The 22,547-nt window shown below is 52.4% G+C and overlaps 4 non-coding genes across 4 annotated transcripts; 2 read left to right on the top strand and 2 right to left on the bottom strand.

The window, feature by feature from the left end:
* Positions 1-2,204: 2,204 nt before the first annotated feature.
* Positions 2,205-2,286, bottom strand: TRNAS-GCU. Its single transcript has one exon. It is a non-coding gene; the product is annotated as a tRNA-Ser (tRNA).
* Positions 2,287-13,146: 10,860 nt separating this feature from the next.
* On the top strand, positions 13,147-13,286 carry LOC120375946. Its single transcript, XR_005586880.1, has one exon. It is a non-coding gene; the product is annotated as a U4 spliceosomal RNA (small nuclear RNA).
* Positions 13,287-19,706: 6,420 nt separating this feature from the next.
* Positions 19,707-19,822, top strand: LOC120375997. Its single transcript, XR_005586924.1, has one exon. It is a non-coding gene; the product is annotated as a U5 spliceosomal RNA (small nuclear RNA).
* Positions 19,823-21,821: 1,999 nt separating this feature from the next.
* Positions 21,822-21,983, bottom strand: LOC120376256. The gene has a single exon (XR_005587158.1). It is a non-coding gene; the product is annotated as a U1 spliceosomal RNA (small nuclear RNA).
* Positions 21,984-22,547: the final 564 nt, after the last annotated feature.

Below are 22,547 nucleotides of genomic sequence, written 5' to 3'. Positions count from 1 at the left end.
TAAATTGCCTAGCTATGCCCTGACCCACCGCGGACACTGTTTTTGACCCTAGAAGCATTTGGAGCTCAGCCAGGAATGCAAATGCTTTTCGGAGACAGCAGGAACTGTGGGATACCTTGCGTCCTCAGTCCCCCCTCCCTCCATGAGCGTCCATTTGATTCTTTGGGTTTCCGTTACGCTCGTCACGCAGCAGAGTGCTGAGTCTCTGCTATGCCGTCTGTCTGGAGATTTTTTAAAAATACTTAGGACCAGGTGTAACATTACAGTACTTCCCCTAATTAGATGCAGGAGTCTCCGAGCGAGATCACCCTGAGGACGGTCACTGAAGGAGTTAGAGAGCGCATGCTGCGTGAAAGCCAGCACAAACCAGGGGACTATGCAGCCATGCTCGGGGAGGCAATGCTCCCTGAGTAGCTCATGAAAGCCTCGTGCAGAAAAGTGTGCTACCACGGAGCACCCAATAAGGCAGCTATCCCCAGGAGCCTCCTGCGGAGGCTTTTAGATTACCTCCAGGAGAGCTTCGTGGAGATCTCCCAGGAGGATTTCTGTTCTAGCCCCATATATAGAGAGACCTTGTTTTCACATACTTCAGATTCCTGTTATATTAAGAATAAAAGTTTACATGGTTAAAGCACTTACCGAGTGATCCTTCCCCTGATTCAGGGTCCGGGTTAATGGCCGGGGACGGTTGGTAGGGGATCTCCGTGACGGTGATGAAGAGATCCTGGCTGTCGGGGAAACCAGCATTGTAAGCGCTGTTGCCTGCCTCGTCCTCCACAAACCCTTCCTCATCTTCCCCGTCCGCGAACATCGCCGAGGAACTGTCCGTCGACACTGTCCCATCGTCAGAGTCCATGGTCACTGGTGGGGCAGTGGTGGCAGGCTCCGTAGCGTCCGTTTGCCGCTTTGATTTGTTGGTAGCCTTGTCTGGGGTCCTTGATTTTCCCGCGGCGCTGCGTTGCATCCCAGCTGTATCCTCTGTCTCTCATGGCTTTGGAGACCTTCTCGTAGGTCTTTGCATTCCGTTTTTTGGAGCGCAGCTCCGAAAGCACAGACTCCTCGCCCCACACACCGATCAGATCCAAGAGTTCCCGGTCAGTCTATGCTGGGTCCCTCTTTCTATTCAGAGATTACATGAACTCCTCTGCTGGAGAGCTCTGCATCGCTGCCGGTGCTGCTGAGCTCGCCCCGATGTCCACCCACGAAATGAGATTCTAACTGTACAGACAGGAAAAGGAATTCAAATTTTCCCGGGACTTTTCCTGTGTGGCTGGTCAGAGCATCCGAGCTCAGACTGCTGTCCAGAGCGTCAACAGAGTGGTGCAGTGTGGGATAGCTCCCGAAGCTAGTAAGTTCAATTTGCATCCACACCTAGCCTAATTCGACATAGCCATGTCGAATTTAGCGCTACTCCCCTCGTCGGGGTGGAGTACCGAAGTCGAACTAAAGAGCCCTCTAGGTCGAATTAAATGGCTTCCTGGTGTGGACGGGTGCACGGTTAATTCGAATTAACGCTGCTAAATTCGAATTAAAGTCCTAGTGTAGACCAGGCCCAAGATAGCACAGAGACAATGGACACTGCTTGACTCACATGGTAACAAAGGAGCTTCCTAGCAAGTTGGAAGAAACTATGAAAGAGGGGAAGAGACATCATGACTTGGCCTCTCTCCCCCACAACTCAGCTGGTGGAAACACACCTGGAGGACAAAGACTGAACTGATTCAGAAATCAGAAGAGAATAATAACAATAATACTTGCAAACCAAAGTCCCCAAACAGACTAGTATTAGTTTTTCAGCAGAAAATTTTCAGTTTGGGGAATTTTGTTTTCTCAGTCAGACTTTGCCAAGGGAAGCAGGGAGAAAATGTTTGAGTTGCCTCCTTCAGAACAGCTTGGCCTAGACACTAGCTCTGGTTCACTGCTCTGGCCTTGCTCGGGTTGAGGGTATTTTAATAATTTGGCCAGGTCCCAGGGTGTTTGGGGGAGAAGATGAGGATGTTACCTCTTGAGATAAAAACTAAGAAATACAGCACCAGAGAATTTCTTTTTTAAAGAAATCTGGGATTTAGACATTTTATTTAAAGCAAGGGAGTTCTGACTTTCTGAGAAGGTTTTTGTTTGCAAGAAGCAACATTGTTTGATCTGTCATTGTTCCAAAGGGGGTGATGGTTGTCTACAAAGGAGCAGTGAAAACTAAACGCACCCGATGAGGATGGGATTCGAACCCATGCATGCAGAGCACAATGGATTAGCAGTCCATCACCTTAACCACTCGGCCACCTCATCTGAGCTGTTAGAAAAAGGACAGAAGGAGAAATCTAAGGCCAGCAGAGCTAGGGACAATAAGGCCTTTTTAAATACTAAGCAACTCCACCAGAGAGGTCCTTTGGGGCCATCTGCCTGTCCCAAGTCAGTGTAAAGGAGAAGGGTTGGGCGTGGGGCTAGCAACTCCACCCTGTAAAAATCAGCTTGCTACAGAAACGCCAACAATAGAGTTAACAGAGACTTTTAGCCTGGAAAAAGAAGGGTCTTCAACTCGAAGATGCATGACGCTGGGTGGTGAAAGCCGCGAGGAAGCCACTAAGCCGATCACCCTTCTTACAACCAGGAGGATTACCATCGGCACATGGAATGTGAGGACCATGTACGAGTCAGGAAAGACGGCGCAGGTTGCAGCAGAGATGAGGAGCAACAACCTGACCCTACTAGGCAAGCTGGACAGAGACCAAAACAACCACCAGGAAGATCCAGACCTTCATTAATAGCTGCCTCAGAAGGATTCTCCAGATCCGCTGGCCAGACACCATCAGTAACATCCACCTCTTGGAGAGGACCCATCAACTCCCAGCAGAGGAAGAAATTAGAAGGAGAAGGTGGGGCTGGATAGGACATACACTACGCAAGCAGCCAACCAACATCACCAGACAGGCACTGCAGTGGAACCCCCAAGGCAAGCGGAAAAGAGGCCGCCCAAGAAATACCTGGCGACGCGACCTTCAGGTTGATAGCAAAAAAATGGGCTATACCTGGAACCAGCTAGAGCGAATGGCCCAGGATAGAAGACTATGGAGATCTGTGGTTGTCGGCCCATACCCCGGTTGGGGTGACGGGCATGAATGATGATGAATGAAATACTAAGCGGAAGCAGGGGCTGAATGAGCTCCCCCCTCACATCCAGTGAGGAGCTGGGGGAAAGACTTCAGGAACAGACCGTGTTTGCACAGACACACCTACTCTGCCTAGCTATGCAGCATGATGGGGCCGCTTTCCCAAAATGACCAGTTTCGGCTGGTGGTGGGTTACAAATCACTTTAGGATTGAATGGAATGAAATGTTATTATCCTTCCTGCATGAGTGAAGGGCAGCAGAACATACCTAGACCGTCCTGATGGAGGGGTCGGTGGGTGAGAAATAGCTTTTATTGGACTTCATAGAAGTGATTGAGAACATCACCCTAAACCAGTGGTCCCCAAACATTTCACTCTGTGACCTCTTAGCCATGGCTGTGGCCCCTCGGAAGTCACAGTTGAGAACATGGGCTGGGAGTGGGGCTGTTGCTTGCTGGGGAAAGGGGTGCAGACAGGGGTAAGGGGGTCGAGGCCGAGCTGGGAGCCAGAGGCCCAGGCTGAGGGTGGGGTTGGGGAAGAGCTGGGGCAGAGTGGGGCTGAGCGCTGCTCCCTCCATGGGGGCTGGCTCAGGCCCTGAGGTGCTTCCATCAATGTTCCTCTGTTTCCCCCTAGGAATCATGCCCCACATTTTGGGGACCACTGAACCCTACTCACTAATCAGCGGCTAGTGATGCCAAAGCCCAGGGAAAGGGAGAACAAGTGCGGGGCCCCCAGCGCTGGAGCTATGTGAAGGGGCTGCAGGAGAGGGGCAATGGCTGGTGGCCCAGGGAGTTAAGGGCAAAGGGGGCACAGGAGGGGGCAGGAGTTAGGGGTGAAGGAGGTGCAAGGGTTGGGAGTGCAGGAGCTAGCGGTAAAGGGGGAGTGGGGATCGTCCAGGGGCAATGGGGAAGTGCCAAAGTACAAGCTTTGCCAAGGGCACCATTTTCCCTAATGCTGGTCTGAGCAAACAATTGGAAATGACCCTTTAGTGAGACCAGAACCATAGTGTAGAAAAGCCCCTTTGTTAAGTGGTGCTGGCTGAGGGCTTAGGGAGATGGGTTAAAAAACAACAGGCATCTTTCTGTGGAGGTTTGATTCTTGCCTGCTAGGCAAGGCTGGTGTGTGGTGTCTCCATGGCTGTACTTTCAGTGTCTGATCTGCCACAGGGAGCCAAGTCTAGACATATTCAGAGGCTCTATGCCAGGGTTTCTCAAACTTCCTTTCACTGCAACCTCCTTCTGCCAAAAAAAACTTACTACATGGCCCTGGAAAGAGGGACCAAGCCCCTCCACACTGGGCAGAGGCAGGGGAGACAAAGCCTGAGTCCTGCCCCAGTGAGGGGAGGGCAAAACCAGAGCTTGAGGGATTCAGCCCTGGGTGGTGGGGCTCAGACATTTGGCTTCAGCCCCAGGCCCCAACAAGTCTAATGCCAGCCCTGGTGACCCCATTAAAACAGGGTCACATCCCACTTTGGGGTCCTGACCCACAGCTTGAGAACCACTGCTCTGTGCTGGTGGGAGAGAGTTTTCCTGGGGGTGTAGTTAATCCACTTCCCAAGAGGTGGCAGCTATGTCAGTGGGAGAAGCTATATCAGTGGGTGTGCAAGCTGTGGTGTTTACCACATTTAAGAAGTTTAATCAAACCCCATTTTTAAAACCTCCTGTGGTCTGGGAATGGCAAAGGAGCTCGAGGAAGCAGGGTCCGTCCTGAAAAGTCCTGGAGATCACAATTCGATACTCTTGCTGTCGTGGGGGCATAGCTCAGTGGTAGAGTGCCTGACTGCTGGTCAAGTGGTCCTTAGTTCAAACCCCTGTGTTGTTTTATAACCTTCTTTCCTTTTTCAAAAAAAAGGAAAACATTTTCATTTCCATTCTCCATTCTGTTCAGGGGCTCCACTATACGGGGGTGCTTGATATGAATGTAAAACTCAACATTTTGCTGTCCAAATGCATAAAAACCTAGCAAAGCTGTCCATCAGCTGAAATCAGTTCCAATCCTCTAAGTGTCTAGTTTATGTTTTCATCAATTAAACAAAGCTGTCATATGAATGTACATTTGCAGATCCCTCTTCTCCAGGAGCTGTGCTGTGCAGAAGAACAAGAGCCACATCCAGCTGCAGTTCAGGAATCTGATGACCAAAGAGCCACCAAATGTTCTGAGGGCTGGAGAAAAATGCCTTCTAGTGAGCTATTGAATGAGCTCAATCTGTTTCGCTTATCAAAAGAAGATTGAAAGGTGACTTCATTGAAGTGTTGAAGGGCCTTAATGGAGAGAAAATATTGGATATGAAAGGGCTCTTTAATCAAGCAGAGAAAGGCATAACAAGACCCAATGGCTGGAAGGTGAAAAGAGACAAATTCATATTACAAATAAGGCACAAATATTCAACAGCCAGGATGATTCACCACAGGAACAAGTTACCAAGGAAAGTGGTGGATTCACCATCTCCTGATGTCATTCAATGAAGACTAGATGACTTTCTGGAATGTGTTTGCCCCAAAAGTAGCTCTTGTGTCATACAGGAGGCCTGTGATATGCAGGGGGTCAGATTAGATGCTCTAATGGTCTCTTCTGGCCCTAAAGTTGACTAATTTCTGAAAAACTGAGTGTAGCATTGGGAGCAGCGTCTGATGTTTTCCTGTCTAGCCGGCTTGCTTCCTAGAACGAACGCTCCTTGAATGGCGTGATCCATAGGGAGTAGCTCAAACCTCCAAAGTGCCTGGCCAGGGGCAGGACATTAGCACAGCAAGGGAGGGGTGTGGCAGTGACATCACAAAGACTTTTGCAGGACCTCAGACTATTGGTCGAAGGTGGTGAGGAGGTGGTGACCTCACAGAGAGATGCTGACATCAGCGAGGCAGCATGGGTGGCAAGTTTGTAGAAATTTTGGTGGTGCCCAGAACCCATGCCCCCCCAAACTCTGCCCCCACCCTAAGGCTCTGGGTGGGGTTTCGGGGGGAAGTATGAGGTGCAGGTCCTGGGCTGGGGGTAGGGGCATAGGAAGAGGTGAGGGGTGCAGGCTCTGGGAGGGATTTTGGGTGCTGGGTGCAGGCTCCGGGCTGGGGCAGGGGGTGGGTGTGCAGGAGGGGGTGAGGGGTGCAGGCCTTGGGACGGAGTTTGGGTGCAGGCTCTGGTCTGGGGGTGGGGGCGTAGGAAGGGGGAGGTGGTGCATGCTCTGGGAGGGAGTTTGGGGATAGGAGGGAATGCAGGGGTGAGGGCTGTGGGGCTGAGGATGAGGGTTCATGCTGTGGGGGTCTCTGGGCTGGGGCAGAGGATCAGGGTGCAGGGGATGAGGGCTCGGGCTGGGGCTGAGTATTCGGTTGTGGGGGGATGAGGGCTCCGGCTGGGGCTGAGGATTAGGGTGTGGGGATGAGGGCTCTGGCTGGGGATGAGGATACGGGTGCGGGTGGATGAGGGCACTGGCTGGGGCAGAGGATTAGGGTGCAGGGGATGAGGGCTCTGTCTGGGGATGAGGATTAGGGTGTGGAGGGATGAGGGCTCTGGCTGGGGTGAGGATTAGGGTGCGGGGATGAGGGCTCTGGCTGGGGCTGAGGGTATGGAGGGTATGAGGGCTCTGGCTGGGGCTGAGGATTAAGGTGTGGGGGATGGGGGCTCTGTCTGGGGCTGAGGATTAGGGTGTGGGGGGGATGAGGGCTCTGGCTGGGGCAGAGGATTAGGGTGCAGGGGATGAGGGCTCTGGCTGGGGCAGAGGATTAGGGTGTGGAGGATGAGGGCTCTGGCTGGGGTGAGGATTAGGGTGCAGGGGATGAGGGCTCTGGCTGGGGCAGAGGATTAGGGTGCAGGGGATGAGGGCTCTGGCTGGGGATGAGGATTAGGGTGTGGGGGGATGAGGGCTCTGGCTGGGGTGAGGATTAGGGTGTGGGGGATGAGGGCTCTGGCTGGGGCTGAGGTACGGAGGGGATGAGGGCTCTGGCTGGGGCAGAGGATTAGGGTGCAGGGGATGAGGGCTCTGGCTGGGGCAGAGGATTAGGGTGTGGAGGGATGAGGGCTCTGGCTGGGGTGAGGATTAGGGTGCAGGGGATGAGGGCTCTGGCTGGGGCTGAGGTACGGAGGATGAGGGCTCTGGCTGGGGATGAGGATTTGGGTGCTGGGGGATGAGGGCTCTGGCTGGGGCTAAGGATCAGGGTGCGGGCGGATGAGGGCTCTGGCTGGGGCAGAGGATTAGGGTGCAGGGGGGATGAGGGCTCTGGCTGGGGATGAGGATTAGGGTGTGGAGGGGATGAGGGCTCTGGCTGGGGTGAGGATTATGGTGCAGGGGGATGAGGGCTCTGGCTGGGGCTGAGGGTACGGAGGGGATGAGGGCTCTGGCTGGGGCAGAGTATTAGGGTGCAGGGGATGAGGGCTCTGGCTGGGGCAGAGGATTAGGGGGGGGAGGGGATGTGGGCTCTGGCTGGGGTGAGGATTAGGGTGCTGGGGGGATGAGGGCTCTGGCTGGGGCTGAGGGTACGGAGGGGATGAGGGCTCTGGCTGGGGATGAGGATTAGGGTGCAGGGGGGATGAGGGCTCTGGCTGGGGCTGAGGATTAGGGTGTGGGGGGATGAGGGCTCTGGGTGGGGCTAAGGATTAGGGTGGGGATGAGGGCTCTGGCTGGGGCAGAGGATTAGGGTGCAGGGGATGAGGGCTCTGGCTGGGGTTGAGGTTTTGGGGGTGGCGGGGATGAGGGCTCTGGGTGGGGTGAGGATTATGGTGCCGGGGGATGAGGGCTCTGGCTGGGGCTGAGGGTACGGAGGGGATGAGGGCTCTGGCTGGGGCAGAGGATTAGGGTGCAGGCGGGATGAGGGCTCTGGCTGGGGCAGAGGATTTGGGTGCTGGGGGGATGAGGGCTCTGACTGGGGCAGAGGATTAGGGTGTGGAGGGGATGAGGGCTCTGGCTGGGGTGAGGATTATGATGCAGGGGGATGATGGCTCTGGCTGGGGCTGAGGGTACGGAGGGGATGAGGGCTCTGGCTGGGGTGAGGATTAGGGTGCAGGGGGGATGAGGGCTCTGGCTGGGGCTGAGGGTTTGGGGTGTTGGAGAAGCTCAGGGTAAGGGCAGCCTGCCTCGCCATTAGTGCGGGCAGGCACTAGGACCCTGGGGCAGCAGACAGCAGTTCTCTGGCAGCACAGAGCAGGCAGGGGAGAGGGGCGCGCTGCTTTCTGTCAGGCAGAGACGCGATGCGGAGCGGCGGGGGGGATACGTGCGAGGGGGTGGCAGGTGGGGGCTGGGACCTGCTCCAGGCAGGGTCGCGGCAGCGGGGGGAGACGTGGGGGGGCCGGGGCCCGATCCAGGCAGGGCCGGGGGAGAGACCCAGCTCCAACTGTTGCTGGAGCAGGGCACCCGGCCCTGAATATTCCTGGAGCCCGGGCACCGCACACAGATATAACCTGCTGCCCATGTGCGGAGCGGGCAGGACCCATGTGGGCGGGGGCTGGAGACACACGTGGGGCAGACACGCTCCTGCCGGGAGGGCCCGGGCCCGGCTGCCTGGTTCGCCCCTTGCCCAGGAGCTGCAGGAGGGACCTGGAGCGCGGCTCGGCTGCAGAGCTCAGAGCCCAGGCTGGGCCCAGGAGCGAGGGGATGGGGGAGCTGGGGGTGTATCGGGGGTTGGAGCCAAGAGTTGGGTGGAAATGGGGCTGTGCCACTGCCACCTGGCGGTGTGGGGGGGAGCCTCCGGCTTTTTTTTTTGGTTCCGCCCTCCGCGTCCCGATATTTCATCTTTGACATCTGGTCACCCCAGCCTGGTGTGAATGAGGACGTCTGGACCAAGGGGGCAGGGACTGGCCTTTGCTAGAGAAACCACTGTCAAGTTTGAGCCAATTAGGACAAGTCAGCAAATAAAAACAACCTCAGGTCTCAGTAACTGCTGCAGGTAGCAAAATCCTACAAGGAGCAGTTTCTGGCACTACACCTGCCCAGCTCTGCTCCCCGGCTCTTCTCGGGCTCCTGCTCTCTCCTTAGCTCCGCCCCACTCTGCCCCAGGCAGTTCCAGCTCACACGGAGGATGGGACCCCCTGGCCTGGTGACTCCCTCATTACACTGCCTGGCCTGTCAGTCCGGCTAACTTGGAGCTTTGGCCTCTCCCCATTGCCCAGGGGCCTGTCAGTCTCAGGGGCCTGATTTCCCATTGGCCCTTCCCCCTTCTATTGGTGCTGGGAACTAGCCAACCAAACCCGCCCCCACACACACACACACTAAGTTTTAGTAAAGGGCCAAGAGCCCCTTACACAAACCAGCCCCATGAGGGTCACCACTGTGCAAAGAAGGCAGTATGAACTGGTCCCATGGTGTAATGGGCAGCACTCAGGACTCTGAATCTGGCAGTCTGAGTTCAAATCTCAGTGGGACCTTGTGTTGGCTTGTGGTAAAGCCCTGGAGCTCCCAGTGCTCAACTTCCCTGTCTCCAGCTGTGCAAGAGCAAATCTTTCCCCTCCTGCTGGGTGACTCATCCCTCCTAGAGCCAGGTCTGTGGCTGGGGTGGCCACAATGGGTTGGGGCTCTAGAACTTGCTACCCTGATGGTTGGGATTCTTGCTGCTTCACCTGGTGCCCACAAGTTTGGCCCTGGTGCTTCCTGCCACACTTTTCCTGGGGCCCACATGGTGCTTGAAGAAAGAAGGGCCAGGGCGGGGATTGATAGTCAGGGCTTGGCAGGAGGGAGGAAGAGCCCCAGGCTGGAGCCCCACACACCTTCCCTCCTCCTCTGGGCACCTAGTGCAGAGGCGGCTCAGCTCTGTCTGCTGGACACCTCGGCAGAGTAGGTGAGTTCATGTAAATACAGTCTGGTCCCAAAGCCTCCCCCAACCCTGGCTCATCACTAGCTGTCAGGGGAGAGTCATTCACACCTTGCTTCCAAATCATCATTTGAAATTCTGAGGTTGGCCAACATTGCTGAAGCCAATGCACCGACATTGTCAGCAAACACAACAGCAAACACAACCCGGCTTTGTCCAGACTTTTCAATCCTATTTTACTTTCTCAGGTACAGGTATTTTTCATACGTTGGATCTGCTTTTAAAGTGTGTGTTAATGTTTCAATTTCCATTCAAATTTGCAACCAATGACAACATTGGCAGCGCTGCATGTAACTACCTGACCACTGGTGGGGGGTGTTGGGGAAATTCTGGGGAGGGGGTGCACAGCCCCCTGGCTGGGGGGCGTATAGGGAATGCCCAGTTTCACTGAATTGAGACTCCTACTGCAGCACCTCAGTAGGTCACATCAGAGAGGAGCTGCAGTGTCTAGGCAGTGGGATGCCTGTGCCTTTAAGAGCCCAGCCCTGGGAAGCCCATGCTGAGAGGTGCTGCCTGTGGGAGGGGAAATAGAAAAGCCCCTCTGCTCCCCACACCCTGTTTTTGCAAACACTGGAGTCTCAGCCCCCCGGGGTAACTGTTACCCCTCTGCCCTGCCTGTGCCGGGGTTTAACCCTCTGGCAGCGCCTCCCCCTGGGCTTAACTCCGGCTCCTTCCCCCCTCCCTGACTTTGCCCTTCAGCCCCTCTCCTAACTCTGCCTCCAGCTGCTTGACCCCCCGACCAGTCAATTTCCACCCCCTGCTCAGACCCTGGCCACCCCCCTCCTCTGATTTGTCCCCCTTTCCCCCTCTTTAATCCCTGTAAAAAGTAAGGGGGGGCTGGGTCCCATTCTCGGGGCGGGGGGGCTGGGATCCTGGCTCCTGCCTGCCCAATGCTCAAAGCGCCCCCCACGATCTTGCGGATGTTTGCCGAGTGCTGCAGGGTCACCTGCAGGGAGAGAGAGACGCGGTTAGGGGGTGATGCAGCCAAGGGTGCCTCACCCAACACTGAGATGCAGCCACCTCTGGGGTGGGTTGCACAAGTCAGCAAATGAATTTGGAACAGGAAACGCACTGAAAGGACCGAGGCAGCTGCAGGAGGTGGAGAAAACCAGAAAAAGCAGGAGCCCTGGATCCCAGCCCTGCCCCTCCCCCACTCTACCCCCTAACCCCGACTCCCCTCCCACATTTTATGGGAGAACCCCGGAGTCCTGGTCCCCAGCCTTGCCCACCCCCATATTTCAATATGGCTCCATCCAACAGCTGCCCCCACAATTGCAGGGCAGCGCCATGGGATACACCAGGGCCTGCCTGTTTGCACAGGACGGGTGATGCCAGTGACCCAGGGTGGGGAGTGATGATGCTAAGGGAGAAGCAGGCAGCAGACACCCCCACGACAGAGTAAGAAATGCTAGGGTGCGCCGTGCTGCAAGGAGTGAGGGGGGTTGGCAGAGAATGGGAGGATCTCCCCTCACAGCGGGTGCATCTGTCCCCCCCGCAATTCCTCCCCAGCCCTACCCCGGCCCAGGCTAATCCCGGCCCAGCTACCAGGGTTACATTTGGCCTGGATTCCCCAGCTGCTGGGGGAGGGGTGTGGGGCTGGGGGGCATGAGCCTCTACTCCCCCTTCCCCCGACACAGTTGCATGGACACTAACCAAAGGAGCCTGCAGCACTGCTGCCTAGAGGAAACTGAGGCACCAGCTAGTGACAGACACATCATGGCTCTTCTCATCCTCATCCTCTTTTCCAGATACAACCCGGGGTGGGTGGGGGGAAGCTCAGGGCAGTTGCATAGTTAACCTGTGGAACTCCTTGCCAGAGGATGTTGTGAAGGCCAAGACTATAACAGGGTTCAAAAAAGAACTAGATAAATGAACAGAGGACGGGTCCATCAGTGGCTATTAGCCAGGCTGGGCAGGGATGGTGCCTGTAGCCTCTGTTTGCCAGAAGCTGGGAATGGGTGGCAGGGGATGGATCACTGGATGATTCCCTGCTCTGCTCATTCCCTCTGGGGCCCCTGGCACTGGCCCCTGGCAGAAGACAGGAGGATACCGGGCTAGATGGACTTTGCGGCTGAACCAGTCTGGCCGTTCTTATGTCTCCCTTGGCGCAGCAGTGACACCCAGTGGCCAATCAGGGTAATGCACAGAAGGTGTCTCCGTTGGCGCAGCAGTGACACCTCGTGGTCATTGAGGGTAATGCACAGAAGGTGTTTCCCTTGATACAGCAGTGACACCCAGTGGCCAGGTGGCGTAATGCACAGCGTGTGTCTGCCTTCTAGGAGCAGTGACCCCCAGGGACCGCTCACGGTAATGCACAGAGTGTGTTTCCCACCAATCTGGGTAATGCACAGAGCATGCTTCCCATGGAGCAGCAGTGACACCCAGTGACCAGCAGGGGTGGCATCAGACTCTTCTCGTTTGGCGGGGGACTGAGATGGGCTAGACAAAAAAAATTGGGGGGCTGTGCCCCCCATCACCTGGCCCCACCCTTTATGGGAGCAATACAACCTTTATTAAAATAAAATAGTAAACGGTTTACTTTAATAATCTAAATCTGTCCAAATTTTAATACTATGAGCTCAGATCAAGTGTGAGTAGTCTCTTGGTCTATCCAAGGACATGATCAAGTGTCTTGATGTTTTTGGTCTTTTGGCCTCGAGATGAAAACCTTGTCTGAGTCTTTGGAACCTTGAGATAAAAATATTATTTAAATCCAAAGTTCTTAAAGATCCCATCAACAACAAAAACCTAAATGAAAAATTGAAACAAAAAACAATGCTTAATTTAAAACCCAAACATTAAGAAAAACTTTGTTTTTAAAAATAAAAACTAACAATGCCATAAATTAATAATTTCAACATTTTATCAAAAAGGTGTGCTACAGCAGGATGAGAAAATAACATAAAATAAATAAGCCTGACCACTAAAACCTCCCATAAAGGAATCACATCCTTGAATACTGGCCAAATCTGTATAAAATATGCAGAACTATGTCAAAACTGGTGTTGCAGGTCAGCCATTCGAATCCAGCAAATGTCAATTAAAAGCTCCATTCCAATTAAAAAAAACAAAACAACCCAATAAACCAAAACAGTCACAGCCTGAAACAAACCTACACAGAAGCAAAATTAAACCTGTGCCAACACTGGAACAAACTATGTAAATTTCTAATTCTAACTTCTTGTTTCTCCCAGGAGGAAAGTGTTTTGCATCTCAGTAACCAGGCTGTCACTGCAGCTTTCCTTTCACTAAATAAGAAGTGGCAGTATCATAGCCAATGAGGTTAATCCGAGGCGTGATTATTGCTAGTTGAAAACTTTTCCCAATGCCCTCAGTTTTCTCTATGAGAAATTGAAATTGTATCTTTGCACTAATATCCCAAATGTGCAAGTCCATCCTCAGAGCAGCCCCACACCCTGAGCCCAGGGGAGAATCTCAACTGGTTTGTGCATTTGTAACCCTGGGGCCTGAAGCTGATGAGAGAAAGGGAAGTGAGCGATCTTGGAGGTTTCCGATACCACCTGCTGGGAGCAGAGGGAATTGACTGAGCAACGTCCTGGTTAATTTTCACCTTGTTCTCTGCCAGCAGGCTCCACTGGAGAGCTCGGGAGTGACTTGACAATGGTAGCACCCTATGTACATTTTGGAGCCATTGGGGTGAAATGTGAGTACTTTTGGGGTTGGGACCCACATGAGAATGGATGTGCACAAACTGGAGAGAGTCCAGCAGAGGGCAATAAAAATGATTAGGGGGCTGGGGCACATGACTTAAGAGAACCTACAGGCCATATCCTGTATGTTAAGCTAAGGCAAAGTTAGCATCTCTATAGTGTGACCTTTTACACTATAGAGATGCTATAGAGAAAGGAAAATTGACCTTTATCTTGTTAAATAAAGAGAGAAGTACCCATGCTTGTCTAAGACCTTTACCTAGACCAATCGACAATGGAGAATGGCATAAGGGGTTTTTCAGTGTTGTACCCACAGAATTAACACGTACACCACAAGGGAACTTATGTGCATATGTACATGTCATCAACACGCACAAACATACTAGCCTATGAAGTAAGCGTACCCTAACGTTTTGTGGGTAAGGAATGAAATTTGGGCATAGGAGGAAGGATTTCAGGCGCTTGTGCCCTATAAAAGAGGTAACCCACCTCGCTAGAGCACGTCGCTCTATCAGTCTGACTTACTTCCTCCACTCTCTCTCTATCTACTATCAGTAGGCTGTACTTGTTCTTAAACTTTAAGTTTCAAAGTAACTAGGCTAAGCTCGGTTTCCCTAAGTTTTTATTCTTTGTTTATTAGGATTTGATTTTAAGTTTAACTTATTCAAGTAAACCCAAAGTAACATTAGCTTTTTCTAAGCACTGCATCTTTCACTCAAGAATTGAGAAACCTGAACTGCAAGGCTGGTCCTGTGTCTCTTACCACCAGGTTATCAAGCAAGGGTGTGAGTATATTAACCAAAACTTTGTTGCATATAATGCCATATGTATCTTTTGAATAGCAGTAATGCAATTGTAACTTTATAACTCAATTAAATTAAATAAAATGTAAGCTAATAAATTAAATTTTCATCATATTTTCCAAATTAATATTATTAGTACACCCTAAATCAGGCTACATGGGACAGAGAGTTGGAGTGCAGGGGGATGAGAGCACTGGCTCTGGGGGTGCAGGCTTTGGGGTGGGGTTGGAATGAGAGGTTCAGGGGGCAGTAGAGGGCTCAACGTTAGGGCAGAGAATTGGGCTGTGAGGGCTCTGGAACAAGGCCAGGAAAAAGAGAATTGAGGCATGCAGGGCCGTCCTTAGGATTTATGGTGCCCTAGGCGAGATTATTAAACTGGTGCCCCTGTGCCTGATCTGCTCTTAGCAACACAAATATAAGCATACAGTATTGGAAAACTTGCCACATTCACGTTATTAAACCAGTTTAACTTAATGAAGCACACTGTAATGCTGATGCACTAGCACTAAAGAAGTGGCACTATAGAAAAAATTCTGATTTGACAGAATGATGCAAATAATATAATTTTTTTAATTTGTCAAAATTTTATTGGAAATTTATATGAAGAGGTATTGAAACAAAGATTTGTTTTTAATTAAAAGCAATCTTTCTGGCTTTTTTGGCTGCAAAATCAGTTTAATAAGCTGGGTTTCCAAACAGTGGGACAATATAACCCTAGTTTTACTGCTAGGTAAAGCACAAAGTGACCAAAATGAAGTCAGCACAGCATCATCTCATCTAGATTAAGGTAGCACAGAAATGTTACAGAAGTCCTATTGTGCCTTATTTTGTTTGGAAAGACATTAGCAATAGCAGCACATTCACATGATAAAATACATGATAAATCACTGCCTCTAAAGTGCCATCAAAAACTGACATTTTCACAGTTCTAGCATGATCTGCTGTACAGATTCTTCACAAGGAAGTGTCCCGGGCCTTTTTAACTCATAGTAACTATGTATTTACTTTATGAAAGTTGGAGAAAACATTGTGAAAACGTAAAACATTGGCTGCCCAACTTCTGGGCTGGCAAAAGCTATACTGACTCACAGGAAAAAAAAAAAGCAGGAGAATCTTAGTACAACATATGGTCAGTCTATACCAGGGGTCAGCAACCTTTCAGAAGTGGTGTGCCAAGTTCACTGTAATTTAAGGTTTCTCGTGCCAGTAATACACTTTAACGTTTGTAGACGGTCTCTCTCTATGTCTATATTATATAAATAAACTATTATTATCTGGGGTCCCGGACACCAGTCCTGCTCAGCCCACTGCCAGCTGAGTAAATGGAACCCCAGACCGGCAGCGGGCTGAGCGGGACTGGTGGCTGGAACCCTAGACAAGGATCCCATGCCCTGCTCAGCCTGCTGCTGGTCTGGGGTTCTGACCACCAACTCCTGCCAGCCAGGATCCTGGCCGCCAACCCCCCTCAGCCCACTACCAGCCTGGGATTCTGCTCACCCAGGCTGGCAGGAGGCAGAGTGGGGCCGGCGGCTGGGCTCCTGACTGGCAAGGGGCCGGCAGCCGGAACCCCGGAGTAGCAGTAGGCTGAGTGCTGCCGGCACCCCAGACTGGCAGCAGACTGAGCCACTCAACCCCCCCACCGGCTCTGCTCAGCCCGCCACCAGCCCACTCAGCCCGCTGCCGGCTGAGTGAATGGAACCCCAGGCTGACAGCAGGTTGAGTGGTTCAGCCGGCCTGCTCAGCCCGCTGCCAGCCTGGGGTTCCTTGGGGGTCCCCAGGTCAGCAGCAGGTGCTGAGTGGGGCCGACGGCCGGTATCCCAGCTGGCAATAGGGCAGCAGCCGGTACCCCAGAGCAGTGATGGGCTGAGCCGCTCAGCCTGCCGCTGCGTACCATCAAAAATCAGCTCACCTGCCACCTTTGGCGCGTGTGCCGTAGGTTGCCGACCCCTGCTTTATACGCTAGTAAGGAGATGAGCATATTACAGCTGCTGGAGGGCTCTTATCAGGAGTAACAGGCTATGGGAAAGTCAGTCAACATTTTTTGTTTCTCTGATGAAAACTGGCCCACTCCCTGCCTCAAACCAAACCTGTCACTAATAATTGTCAACAACTTAATTTTCTGTTTTTGGCTAAGATATTGATTTTTTTTCTTTAAATACTGAAATTGGATTCAGGATTGTTAGCAAGAATTTTTGGCAAACTAAGTTGTTAAATGACAATCTAAATGGCAACACAGCACTGCTTTCATGCTTGGCTCACCCCCAAGCCTGCTGGTCCAACAGCTGCAGTAGACCCCAAAATCCACCTCTTGGGGTGCAAAGTGGCAACAGCAGCAGCAAACCCTCAGGTCCAATCACACGCCAATGGGCACTACCACCAGCCTTACGGACCATGGTGAAGTTAGCACAGCATCTGATCTCAGGGACAGGTCACCCATGGAGCCACAGCAGCTCATCCTGCCCTGTGCAGCTCCCCCCGGATGAGATGGATCACTGGCAGCTGCCAGCCCGGGGGAGAGGCGCTCCCCAGCTAGGGTGACCAGATCCAGATGTCCTGATTTTATAGGGCCAGTCCCGATATTTGGGGCTTTGTCTTATATAGGCACCAATTACCCCCACCTAGAGTGACCAGACAGCAAGTGTGAAAAATCAGGACAGGGGGTGGGGGGGTAAAAGGAGCCTATATAAGAAAAAGACCCCAAAATTGGGCCTGGCCCTATAAAATAGGGATATCTGCTCACCCTACCCCAACCCCCTGTCCTGATTTTTCACACATCTGGCTAACCCCAGCCCAGCCCTGTGTGACATTCCAATCCTGGCCGAGGAAGTGAGTTACTTTCACTTTCATTCCTCAGCAGGTAGCCAGCCTCCCCCCACCTACCCCCCAGCACCTCACCCAACCCAGCCCTGATGGAGGGGAGGGAGAAGAGAGAGAGGGATGCTCCTGGGGACAGAGGAAAAAGGAGGGGGTGCTCCATGGGGCAGGGCGGGAGAAGAATGGATGTTATGGGGGACAAGGATACTGGTTCCAGAGCCGCAGAGCCTGCCTCACCTCACCTCAGCTAGAGGGAAAAGAGTCACACTCACAGGTGAGCTCCTTCCTCAACCCCTCCCCCCTTCCCTTCCCAGAGACCCCAGCAGCCAATCCCCTCCCTCAGACTGTGCTGCATTCAGCTCTCTCTAGGATCCAGCAGCCCTGCTCCACTGCTTCCCATCTGTCCAGGCTCCCCGGAGAGCTGTGCCCCATGTGGCTGCCTATGGCTAAGGACAGCCCGGGAGACGTGAGAGAGAGATCAGGCTAGAACAGAAAATGGCTGGGGGCAGGGTGAAGGGTTTGAAATGCAAGGAGAAGAAAAATCTTCCTCCTGCTCCCTCTCATCAGAGCATCTAAAAACCAGGTGAGAGATACCTCTCCCCCACTGAAACATCAACTCTGGTGGGCTCGGGCTGAGGAAGGAACTTCTCTCTCCAGCAGCTCCAGCACACCTAGGCTGGGACATGGACACCTCCCCCCCAAAGATCTGGTGTGCCTGGCCTGGGACAGGGGAGGGGCTCCTCTCCTCTCCATTGGGGACATGGCGGGATGAGAGATGTGACAGGGCTTTATGGGAAATCATTATTTGCCTGATTTATGTGCCAGTCCTAGTCCTTGCTGACCCAACAGACTGTTTATCCTGCATGCTGATGCCAGTTTGGAGGGTCTGGGAGCAGTCTCCTACCAGGAAGTGGAAGGTAAATGTAAATCTGTAGCCTTTGCCAGCTGAGGACTGTCTGATAGCGAAACTCGCTATCCCATCCACCAGCTGCAGTTCTTGGCCTTGAAATGGGCCATCACTGAGAAATTTCCAGACTACTTGTCCAGTGCTCAGTTTCAGGTATGGACAGAGAACAATCCACTGACTTCTGTGTTAACAAGGGCTAAGCTGGATGCTACAGGGCAGAGATGGGTGGCTACTTTTGCTAGCAATAACATCAGCATTCAATACCAGTCAGTTGGTATAATAGGGAGTGTGATTTATCAGGATCACCAATTCTTGGCTGGGGGGAGGATGTAAGCAGGGTCAGAATGAACTCTACCCTGCCATCTGTTGGTGATGTGTTGTAAAGGCCTTTTGTTGCTGATGTGCATGGTCACACCCACCCCACATTGCATGATGGGGGTGCTTGTCCAAATGGTGATTTTGGCTGCTGTGGGATCCCCAAACTCTTTCTTAATAGGGCAGGAGTAATAAAATGTAGTAATCCTGGTCATATGAATCAAAAACAGTAGAACGGTACTTAGCAGTTCATGATTTCGGGACTCACCCGAACCTACATAAAAATCATTAGACAAGGGACATGGGTTCCAAAGAATAGCAATTTAAGACAGATTCAAAAAAAAAATATATAGGTGTTTAACATCATGAGATTCTTCTGAACTCTCTAAATGCACATTTTATGGTTTTTTTTCTCTCTTTAGTTGAAAAATAGAATTAATTATTATCCTATTACAAAAAATGTGTTAAAGCATACACTTAAAATCTTAGACAGATAAGTGAAAAATTGAGTTATACTGAAGGAGATGGACTCTGATGCTATTTAAAAGCTTAAATTCATAGGAATATAGTTTGGAATGAGAACCTGGCAGAAAAGTTTTTCTGGAAGAGTTAGCAGAGTGAGATTGTTAGTCACAGGTCAGTGGGTGGGTTTATGCAAATACTGGACTCTTGAACGGGGGTGGGGGCAGGACCAAGACTTCTTTGGCACATGCACCACCTCTGCAACTAACGTTTGCTACCTCACTCCCTAACAAAACACCTTTTACCTCTCAGGGCCAAAATACACCGTGAAAGAGATCTAACGGCATAAGCTTAGGGTGAGCAACTGCAGCACTCACAACAATTTGAAGAGATTCAAAACCGCCTCTGCCTCTGTCTTTCCACACCAGGGACAGCAGAAAGGACATCAGCAGCACCTGCGAGAGACCAACAAACATCCATTTCTACCTCCCTCCACGCACTGCCGTTAGGAACCCATACCCCTTAATGGTGAGTACTTTTCAGGCGAGGGTGACGCTCTCAGGCCTCAAATGCCAGGTACAGTTACTCTGTCCTTGATCCAAAATCAACAGGAAAATACACTGGATTACTCCTGCCCCAATAACAAAGAGACTGGGGAACCCGCAGCAGCTGAAATGACCGTTTGGACAAGCATTCCCATCATGCAATCCGGGGTGGGTGTAACCATGCAAATGACATCAGCCCCAAAAGGCCTTGACACGGGCTGGGAGAGTAGTCACCCTGACTTTTGGGAGCGTAGGCGGTTGCCCCGGCAGCGCCTCTGCCACGAGTTCTATGTACTCTGCTTTCTCTTCAGTTCGTATAAATCTTTCGCCTTTTACTAAAGATTTCCGTGGAGAGGAATGTTGATGAGTTTGTAGCCAATTTTTTAAGGCTTTGCTTTGGCAAGGCTGTTGCCTGCTGTGAGAAAAACAGAAGAGTGCTCCCTGAGCTGGTGTCACTGGCTGAAGCTTTTCTATAGTATGAAAAAGTATAGTAGGGGGCACCTGGCATTGGCTGCTGTCAGCAGACAGGATACTGGGCTAGGTCTTTAACTTGGACGGGTAGCTGGGAAGACAGTCAATCAGACAGAACCCGTTCAACAAATCTTTTCATTTCCTTGTTATTGCCTGACTCCTTTAATTCTTTTCCTTTTCCTTATTTCCCAGCAGACCGACTAGCCACCAGATTTGGGTGCTAGCAGAGGGACCTGACGAGCTCCTTCTTTTCGGCAGCGTTGAACATGCCAGGGCACAGTCAGATTCTGGATTCTCATCTGAATGTAACGCCTAGCTCTCACCTTTATTTCTGTTTCTTAGCTCTTTTGGGCCATCGATCTTTGGTCTGACCCGTAGGATCCCTGCATTAGGAGAGATGGCTAATTAATGAGCCCATAAACCTTGGAAATCAAATGAAACCTGAAGTCCGTAGAAGACCTCGAAAGGCCCTTGGGGGTGGAGTGCGAGCTGAGGAAGAGTTCCCTGCACAGCTTACCTCTCCATTCTCGTTTTCCTGTCCTGAGCGGAAAAGCCAGGGCAGGAAAAGCCAGGCTTTCGGTGGGCTTTCAGAGGAAATGTAATGGAAAGGCAGCCGAAACTGGAATCCCAGGTTTTTAAACAATCCTCCACTAACACGCCAAACAGCTCAGGTCTAGTTACTCATTGAAACTTAGAATAAAGTTACAGCAAGATTTCATCATAAATGAAGTCAAACCCTAAAGATTTCAGAACACAACTGCTATAAGGAGCCACGAGGGAAGCAATACAAAGTCAACCTTGCCTCAGAGAAAGGCAGTTAAACAATTTCTCTTTTTTAAAGCAGCATAATCTCCCCAAACGGAAGGGCACTGTTCCCGGAGAAGGGTCCTGGAGAGGGTTTTCCTCGTTGGTGCCGGCCATCCACCTCCCCGAAAGGCGGGAGCTAGGTCGACGGAAGAATTCTTCCGACCAAGGCGCGGACTGATGTAGCCGCGCCGATTTACGTTCCCCGTGCAGCCCAGGCCCGAGGGTCGGTGCGTGCTGAACAGTTAAGTCAAAACAGCTCCGTCCGTCAGAGGTGTGCAAAAGGGAAAACCCGCTCCTGGGCGACACGGCCACGCCGCCCTAACCCACAGCGTAGCTAAAGGGCATTCGGGCAGGCGGTGGGTGGGCCTCAAGCGACGGAAAGCCCTCCTCCAGCATGGGGTTGTGACAGCCTAGTCTCCGTAGCACAGACAGGGTGGCCACCAAGAGACAGGAACAGACAGCGAAAGCCAAAGCGGCCCCAGGTCAGGGGGCGAAGCTGCCTGTTGGACGAGGAGACCAGGTGGGACAGGCGTTTTGGACAGGCCGTCCTCCCGTCAAAGGAGGAAGAGCCCGAGAAGAAGGGCCGGGCAAGAAGCTACAAGCAGGGAAAGAAGCAGAGCAGGCAGGCAGGCAGGTCCCCATAGAGCCAAGGAAGGCACCAGTCCAAGCCCCCCAAAAGCAGACTAGAGAGCAGATCAGCTGCAAAAGACCAGGGAAAGCCAAGAACACAGAGAGCCTTATAAGGCCCGAGTAATGTTTCAGAGCTGAGCTTTGCTTACGAGGAGGAATGACAAAGGTGCCCAAAAGTACAGGGTCTGTAGAAAGAGAGCACTCCCAAAGGTACAGAAAAAAAACCCTGCTTTCCTTAGGCTGTGGCTACACTTAGCACTTCAAAGCACTAAGTGTAGTCAAGCAGCAGCGCTGGGGGAAAGCTCTCCCAGCACTGTCCGTACTCCACCTCCCTGTGGGGAATAACCTACAGCACTAGGAGCCGTTCCCAGCGCTGGTGCTTTGACGACACTGGTGCTTTGCAAATTTGTAAGTGTAGCCAAGCCCTTAGAGTCTGCTTTACAGTGCACTAAGCCTAAGAACCCACTTTTGGTTTTCTGTTGTCCCAACCAATCACCAGGGGAGAGTGCAAATGCAGTCCCCCACTATCACAAATTATGCAGTTGAGTTTCCTCCTTTTAGGGAAATCACAGGGGTCAGCACACCCGCAGTGCAATGGATGAGCCTCATCCTGGGAAAACCACCTTCGTGATCATGGTATCTCCCCTGCCAAGTAAGTATGAGTTCCTGCTGCCCGGCCGCCGCCCGCCCTCGCTCGCCCCACACTTATAACACACGGGGCGGACCGACCGCCGGCCTCGCCCACACCGGCCCCCACTGCCGACAGCTGCCCCGACGCGGCCCCCGGAGCCCCTCCCTTCTCCACGCCGAGCTCCCGGTGCCAAAGTCGGGCCCTGCCTGGCAGCCTGCGTCCGCTCCCACAATGCTCTGCTCGCACACAGATCTGCATACCTGCTCACGCGGCTCCGCCCCTCCGCTCGGGCCCCTCCCCCTGCCCGCCCGGGCCGCCGCTCTTGCCTGCCTTGTAGTGGTAGCCGGGTCCCGTCCCGGGCAGCCAGGCCATCAGAGAGACCACGTGGCCCACCTGCTGCTGGGGAAAGAGCGCAGCTTGCATTTCGCTTCTCTCTCGCTCTCTATCTCTCCCCACCGGAAGCTGGTCCAATACAAGTCTGACCTCCCCTCCCCTCGCAAAAACCCACCTTTCCAAACAGTCCTTTCCCAGCCCCCTAATTCTGCTTTCACACCCTGGGACCATCTCCTCTCCTCTCTTTGTCTCTCCCCCCC

Source organism: Mauremys reevesii, linkage group 12 (genome assembly GCF_016161935.1).
Source record: "Mauremys reevesii isolate NIE-2019 linkage group 12, ASM1616193v1, whole genome shotgun sequence".
NCBI classification, from domain to species: Eukaryota; Metazoa; Chordata; order Testudines; family Geoemydidae; genus Mauremys; species Mauremys reevesii.
Note: the sequence above shows the minus strand (reverse complement) of the source record. Positions and strands in the feature narration are given on the sequence as shown.